Here is an 8361-nt window from a genome sequence, read left to right on the forward strand (position 1 = left end):
GAGGGAAGCACGAAACACATTTAGAACCCCAAGAGAAAGGTGTTCCCCCCAAACTACAGCCTAATTTCAAGAGATAAGATAGAAGATTTGCCAGAAAGCACTCTAGTTATTACTTGCAGAATTAGGTAAGGCACAGAACAATGATTCACATCTTTGCCCTCCCAAACTTCTGCAGTTTAGGAAGAATGGTGGGGAGATATTAATAAATAGGAAGGGAGCACCTAGTACTAGATTCACACACAGCCCACACGCTCATCAGCTGGCAGCAAGGGACAGACCCAGCCTCTGGCCACCCACCAGCCATGGCTGCCTGTATGGGGCTGCTGAATCACGGCCTGAACCTTTGATTGATCACCTGAGGCGAGCAATGAGTCAGCCACGGGAGCACAGGTGAAGGCAATTCACCTGTGCTGCAGGAAGGGGTGGAGCCTGGCTCCACCTCTCCTAGACCCATTTAAGAGCTGACTGCCAGTGGGGAAGGATCTCTCTGGAGATCTGCTCCATCAGGAGTTCATCTTTCAAGCTCAGGACAGGGTGAGTGACTTTCTCTCATTTCTCCAATGTAAATTATATTAGCCAAGCTCCTGGATATATATATATATATATATACACATACATACCATCTGTATATCCATTGATTAAACACTGCCCATGGGCAGAGGCAAAGCAGGCAGCCACAAAGGGCTCTTGAGAAAAATTACTTTTTCTTGCTCATGTTAACATTCATCATTCTACTGCAAAGGCAGACAGAAGACAAGTTTTTGTGGCCCGCCCTTCTCTGTACTGTCTGCTGTTGAGCAGATTTTAAGTTTCCAAAGGAACGAGTGAAGGTTCAGCAGTTTTGTGACACGATAGGCTGTCAGTAGAGACACCCGTGTCGTACACAGTCTCATTTGCTGACTTGAAACAGCCTGTCTGTTCCATCCAGTTGCTAGATTGCCACGTGTTTCCTAAAGAACCTATTTCCTGCACCTACTGGGAAAAGTATGAAAAGTTGTCCCTAATGATCGAAAAACTGTAAGACAGAGGGACTTTGTGTAGGTGTAGCTCAGAGAACAGCACTTTATCTTCCTCTCAGTCTGAGCTGAGAATTCATTCATTTCTACAGTATGTTTCAAATAGGAATTTGTTACAAGCAAATGAGTCTGCCTTGTATATTGCTTCTTTCCTAGTTGCACATGCTGTACAAATGTCAGAAACCGTATGCTCTTCATATATCTGGACTGTTTGTTTGTGCACAGAAGGTTGTTTTTCATTTCTGCTGAGCTCTGCTGCAGCTATGATTGCTGATGTCCTTATCAACTTAGTCATTCATTTCACTTTTACAATGAGAGGAAGAGGAGAAGTGCACATTAACCATCTGGTAAAATAGCCTGTGAGTTAATAGCTTGTTGACCTGGAGTCATTCACATTCCATTCAATTTAATTCTTAGCATAATTATGAACGCTGATAAAATGTAATATATACTCGATAGTTTTGTAGGAAAAAAACAATTGTCACTGTGCACTGAGATATTCTCTTTCCCTCGTGGAAAGCAGAGCGTTGTTAGTTTTCCCTGGAGCTTCCCTCAAATGGGCAAGGCAGGAGCTCAGGGAAAATTATTCCCCCTTTCTGGCACAAGCAGTAAATCTGGTACTAAAATCTGTAGATCTTCTGTAATAGCTCTTGAAAAGCCACCAGAGATCCCTCTGCTCCATCACTGTCCCTGGGACTGCTGCTGTGGTTCCTTACACCCTGTCGCTGGCTCACACACCACCCAGGAGACAGATTTGTTCTGCAGCCCCAGAGGCTTCATGGCATAGAAACACCAGGATATTTTTTGCTGGCTGCGAGGCAGCGCAGTGCCTGGCACGTGCTATGTAAGATTCCCTCGGGCTGCCATGCCCTGCAGCGATCCCTGGCCATGGGATAGCTCAGCCCTTAGGCTGGGGCAGTGATGGGAAAGTTATCCTCATGGGAAGTGTCCCGGAGCGCTCACTGCTCCAGCCGCTGCGCTGCACAGTGCTCAGGACAGGGCTTCCTTTCTAAGAGCTCAGTGCCCATTCTGCTTTTTCTTCTTACAGTTCTGAAGCTATGCTTTTTTGGGACACGTGAAGCCTCCCTCTTAAAGAAAAGAGATCTCACAGTAGAGCAGATTGTGCCACATGCATGAGGTACAGTGTGCTCCTTTGAGGTTACAGCCGATGTCATTTGGTTTGGTGGATACTATTTTGGTGACTGCTCTTTTTTGGAACTGTGTAATCATATGGAGGCAGCTTTTGATCTTTTAGCATATAATTAAACTATCTATTGCTGTCTCTTTCTACAGAATGACTGAGTGAATGAATGAAAGAAAATGTGCTGGGGGAAAAAAAAAAAACAAGCCGACAAACAAAGAAAAGCCTAACAACCCTATTTTCTCTGCTGGTTTACAAACCCTGAGAAAATCAAATGTAGAACCAAACGTTGTTCAGATTTCTATTTTGTCAGAGTTAATCTCCTCCTAATGTCTTAATGTACCCATACAGACATTCTAAGGAAAGATTCAGTATTTTAAAATTGTTATGGGACTTAAAATAAAGTATTGTAGGGGTATCATTTTATAAGTCTGCCTGGTTCTATGTTTAATAGGTAACTATTTAATTATACAGTGTATTTTTTAATATGTAATGTAATTACAAGGCTGTGTATTGAAATTAATTCTTAAAATGAAGAACTCATCTAAGTTTTCCAAATTTATTTTATTGTAAAATTCAGCAACTGCAATATTAGTCTTTAATAAATAAGATAACGCAGTCTGAACACTGCATGAAATCCCTATGTATTTCCAAAATTCTATGTCCACATAATATATCCATCCTTCCTATTGATTAAGCAGAAGTAACTTCCTGAGATTCAATTAAATATATGTATGCAGGTGGATAACCTATGAAAACATTAAATCCAAATTATCTATCTCTCCTTTTTAGCCACTTTCATGCTATTCTTATAGCACAAGCATTCTCTTGCAGGTGCTCAAGTACCGTGCCCTGCAGAGCGATCTGTGTGATTCATCCGGAGGCTCTGAAACATTCACTCCATTGGTCCAATTTCCCACATATCTGCTGAAATTAGTCAAGCACAGTTGCAGCTTGTCCTTTAAATGTTCTTATACCTGGTCTGCATTCACATTTTGTATAGATGAAACTATTTAACTTTTAGTAAAATACAATGAACTTATCTTTTGATAGGAAAAGCAGAAGGGAGAGGAGGTGAAGAAACCATTTTAATATGGGAACAAATTTCCGCATGAGAAAAAAGTCTCAATATGAACCCGCTTTGGTGGTGGGGGAGGAAAAAAAGCAACTAAGAACACAGCTTTTGAATACAACTTTTCAGACAGTGTCCAGTAACACAGGCAATGCTGGTTCAAGCTTCTGACGTGGACTTTTGCATCATTAGATCTGATGCATATGTACATAGGCTATAATAATATACTTGCAGAGCCTTCCCATACTGTATTAAGAATATCAACACAATGCACCAGATAGATATGTCTTTTTCCATACACTGACTTTCATGGTGCGCTATACCAGTTTGGTTAGGTATTATCACTGGTAAGTAATATCATGTGTGCTGCCAAATGGGCACCAGTAGGCTTGTTTGAGATACAGACAGAACTGCAATTAGAGCCAAATCCTGTTTGTGACACTAGAGAAATTTTTTCCATGGATTCATTAGAAGGAGTATTTTTGGTCCTGATTGGCATACCAAAATTTCATATTGAATAGTATTAATTTAAATATTTGCAGTCAGAGATGTGAGGCATTTTCCTAATGCTTTCTTGTATTCTCATCTTTCAGAGAATGGTCATCATAGAATCAGAATGGCCTGGGTTGAGAAGGACCACAATGATCATCTAGTTTCAACCCCCTGCTATGTGCAGGGTCGCCGACCACCGGACCAGGCTGCCCAGAGCCACATCCAGCCTGGCCTTGAATGCCTCCAGGGATGGGGCATCCATAACCTCCCTGGGCAACCTGTTCCTGTGTGTCACCGCCCTCTGTGTGAAAATGGTCCTGAGGCTGTTGTACAAAAGGATCCCATCGTTCACCACCACACTTATTTTATCCCAGACTAACTCTTCCAAAGAAAGCTCTGGCTATGTAGAGAATTAAAGATTACTCTTATCCCCAGTACATATTTTTAATCCACAGCACAAGATAGAAGATGACTGGTTTCCCATGTGTTCTAAACCACCAGCATTTACAGTGGATTTTGTATCTCATAGTTTTCTATCTGGGGACAGTGACAAAATTATGCTATATGTGCTTAGCTTGTTGTCTGTCCTTGAAGAAGCAGATCTCTGAGAGATGAGACTGTACTTTAGCTGAAGAATGGTCTTTTCAATTCAGTTCTTCTCAGAGCTATAGCTCACTGCATAATTTTTATATTAATAAAAAAATTCCAGAACATGACAATATGTGATGTATCCTCCTTGGTTGTGACAGTGACACCAAAGACAAATGTACTAACTCAAGTTCCTTTTCCTCTATTATTCTCACAGTTCCTAATCTCCTACTTATATGCTGTGCAGATAGTATTCTTTTTAAAAACAGATGGGAGCTCAGGAGGTGTCTCCGATCTTTCACCTGTACTTCAAAAGAGAAAATGCAAAGCTCTTATTTGTAAATCCCTGGTGATTTTTAATGGAGGCTGCTTTAGGAACACTGAGGGAAAGAAATATTCTAATTGGTTTTGTTTTTCAGTTGAAGAACAGTTCGTTTCCATGTTAAATGAAGTAGTGAAAACAAATAGTATGCCATCTGGCTAGCCTACCTGGATACTTTACCAGGAGGTTTTCAGATGTTCCCTCTGCTGGTTTTCAGCATCTTAAGTTCTATATTACTAATGTACTATATTATTAATGTATTTTCCTTACCTACTTGTTCTTCCCCGTCTAGGAGTTAACTTATTCCCTGAATTACAATTTGAAGCATCTGAAACTCTTGAATATATTTTTCCTGGGTATTGTTGGAGTTAGTTATTTTCCAAATTACAATCTCTCCAGTGTTTCCAGCATTCGCAGTAAATTGCTTATGCAGAGGAATAGGCTTCCATGTTATCTGTGAAGCTGATATTCTCCAGGGACAGGATAACATTGAATAGTCTTTATATGTATCAGTGAGACCTCATTCTCGGAACAGATTGTGACTGAAAGGAAGGCTTTAGCTGCTTTTACAGTGCCATGGTAAGATGTCATATGTTTTTGTTTAGACTAGTTTTTTTTTCTGCTCCAGTTTCTCATAGGAAGCACATACTGCAAAAGGATTTAACAGGGCTGGGAAAGTAATGAATTACAGATGTGAATATTTCATTAAAATATTTAATGCTGATTCGTGATTTTTATACTGTTTTTAACTTAGCAAAAAACACAAATACTTGTTCATAAGTTATTTTGAAAAGCATTGTGACTATGTAAACGAAACCAGAATGTTTTGTGAAGAAGCGTTTATGGTTATCCTGACAACAGTTTGTCATCTATTATTGATATTGAATGTGCACAGCCAACCCTAGGATAACTCGCAGATGTGACTTTCTAGGCACTCTGTAGACAGATAACAAACAATTTCTGGTGCCAAAAACCTTATGGTCAAAATCAGTATAATTTTACTCAACTTGTAACCGGGAAATAAGAGCTATATCGTGGGAATTAACCAACCTGTCACATAGTACTAATGGCACAGTTATGCATGATTGAATGGTTTGAAGGTAATTAATGGAGTGAAGTATAATCATATGCACAATTTCTCACATAAATTTAAATAATGCAGATAAGTTAGAATCCCTTTCCCAGGCTAAATTCATCAGCTACTGAGCATTCTAGTTTAGAGGGAGCAGACATGAGTTGAAAAAGAGAATGCCTTTGAGCAGCTAAGAGGACAACTGGGACCCTTAAACACCAAGCATTTGGAAGTAGGTGGGGAAAATAAAAAGAGTACCAAAGAGGTAATAGCAAGTTGCAGAAAGCATCTCAGGTAACAAGGGGTCCATCAGATTTAAATGCAAGGTAGAAAAGAACAACATTTATAATTACCTTACTTGAAAAATAAAAATAGATTGGTGAGGAAGTAGCAAGGTGGCTAAGCAGCCATTTTATTTGTTTTTATGGGGGAGGCAGATGGAGATCTGACTGAATCTGGGATTGTATCCCCGGAGGCAGTAGCAAGGAAACTAGAAAATATACAGGCATATAAGATATCTCATTATAAAACATCAGTGTCCCTTGGAGGAACCTAAACTCAATATATATACAACTGTGCTTTTTACAATTGAGTAAGAAAATCAATAAAGCTCCAAAAATCTTAAATAAATACATACTTGATCAAGCGACTCAAAAGAACTTCACTGAAAACCAAATGACAAGGAAGAAAGACCTGCATGCCAATGGGAAGAGCTCTGTCTTTTGAAGTAAAGTTGTGAGAATTCAGTGGGGTCTTCCCAGGGACATAAATTCAGGATTGCAGACTGTACTTTAGTTGTAAGTAAATCAATTTTTTCACTATATGAAAAACATTGAGGTCTCAGAGAGTATCCAGAGAAGGGCTGATGAGGGGTCTGCAGCACGAATCTTATGGGGTGCATCTGAGGAAACTGGATTGTTCAGTCTGGAAGACACTCAGGAGAGACCCAATCACTCTTTACAATGACCTGAAAGGAACTTGTGGCGAGGTGGGTATTAGATTCTTGAATGGCCTCCGTTGCACCAGGGGAGGTTCAGGTTGGATATTAGGAAAAACTTATTTTCCAAAAGAGTGGTTAGGCATTGGAACAGACTGCCCATGGAGGTGGTTGAGTCACCGTCCCTGGAGGTGTTCAAGAAACATTCAGTGTGGTACTAACGAACATGGTTTAATGGGTAACATCAGGGGTAGGTGGAGAGTTGGACTAGATGATCTTAGAGATCTTTTTCAACTTTAATTCTATAATCTTAAGGTGAAAAGCAAACACTTTTCCTTTAAGTTTATAATCAAATCTATGTGGCAAGAATGCTATTGCTGCCTTTGAAGGGATAGAGTGCAAAGCAAATACAAGTCTGCCCACAGTCAGTTGCAATCAAGACAAAATGAGTTTAGAGAGTCAAGGCCAATTACCCTGGGAAAGAAGACATGCTGAGGTAATCACTAAGAAACTTTTCCCATTATAAGAAGAGTTAGTAGTTAATGAAGGGGAAATACTGACCTGACTCTACCTGTGTTTCTCTGCTTCTACAGATGGTTTCCCAGTTTCTGAAACCTCTTTAACTGAAACATTTCTCACAAGGGCTAACATTGATAAGGTTACTGGAAGAGGCAGATGAAAAGAAGCATTGGAAATGCTTGAATGTTTCTGCAGAAGAAGACCTATGGAATGTGCCTTAGAAGAATTTCTGCTTGTTGTTGTTGCTCCTTTCACTTTATTGTTCTTTCCATATTGGCCTTAAGAGATGACCAAAGACGCAAATCTCCATCTGCAGCATTAGGACACTAATTTCATATTTTGCAGAGACCATCAGTAATATAAAGCCTACATTCATACCTGTTGTGGTTAGATACAGCTTTTCTTCTAAACAAATGAGAATAAAATTTCTTGCACCTTAATTCTCATAAAAAGTACAATGTTCAAGTGAAGGAAGGCTTTCTCACAATAAATAGGCCTTTGATATGTATAAAATAGATCAGTGTTTTGAGCTCACCAGTTGCCTTGTTTTTCTGGAGAAAAGAGAAAATTTCTTGGCCTATACCTCTTGCAGGGTAAGTCATACCATGAGGGCTGCTCTAAGTCTTCCAGTAGTGACCTGTCCCCATAATCTGATTCAGAACAGTGTTGGCCTTTAATATTGTCACATAATATTTAATATAATAGTTAAGTTTGACAGGAGATTTTTCCCAGCTCTTGGGATTACCCCACTGATTTTGGGTTGCAGGCATCCCTCAGAGACTTGCTTACATGCACCATTCTACATGAATCTAGACCTCTCAGTGACAAGCTCAGGTCAATCTATTTTCAATAATTGATGTATTATAAAAAAAAAAAATGTGGTAAAGAGCAATGGGTTATACAGAGGAAGGCTTAGATGAAATACTTTGTAAAGGTCCTTACAATTATGGGTTAAACGTTAGTGTTTCTGACAAGAATAGTTCAAAGGCAGAGCCAAGATATACTTTCACACAAACTGTTCCAAGCCATACACAATTATCTGTCTACCATTACATCTCCCTGTAGGAGGCTGATGGTTACCATTCACTGAAATGTCATTTAAAAAAAATCATAAGTCTACTAAATGGAAATGCATTTGCTCTGAAGAATGTTCCAGTATTCACACGGGTTCTTAAACATTTTCATCTTAACAGCGAGTATGA

General features: G+C 39.5%; 1 long non-coding RNA gene across 1 annotated transcript; it reads left to right on the forward strand.

Moving 5' to 3' along the window:
- Nucleotides 1-345: 345 nt before the first annotated feature.
- LOC104911660 (uncharacterized) lies at nt 346-4562 on the forward strand. The gene is made up of 3 exons (XR_794101.3): nt 346-534; nt 2065-2154; nt 3823-4562. It is a non-coding gene; the product is annotated as an uncharacterized LOC104911660 (long non-coding RNA).
- Nucleotides 4563-8361: the final 3799 nt, after the last annotated feature.

The sequence above is a fragment of the Meleagris gallopavo genome, chromosome 7 (genome assembly GCF_905368555.1).
Source record: "Meleagris gallopavo chromosome 7, MGAL_WU_HG_1.1, whole genome shotgun sequence".
In the NCBI taxonomy this organism is placed as follows: domain Eukaryota; kingdom Metazoa; phylum Chordata; class Aves; order Galliformes; family Phasianidae; genus Meleagris; species Meleagris gallopavo.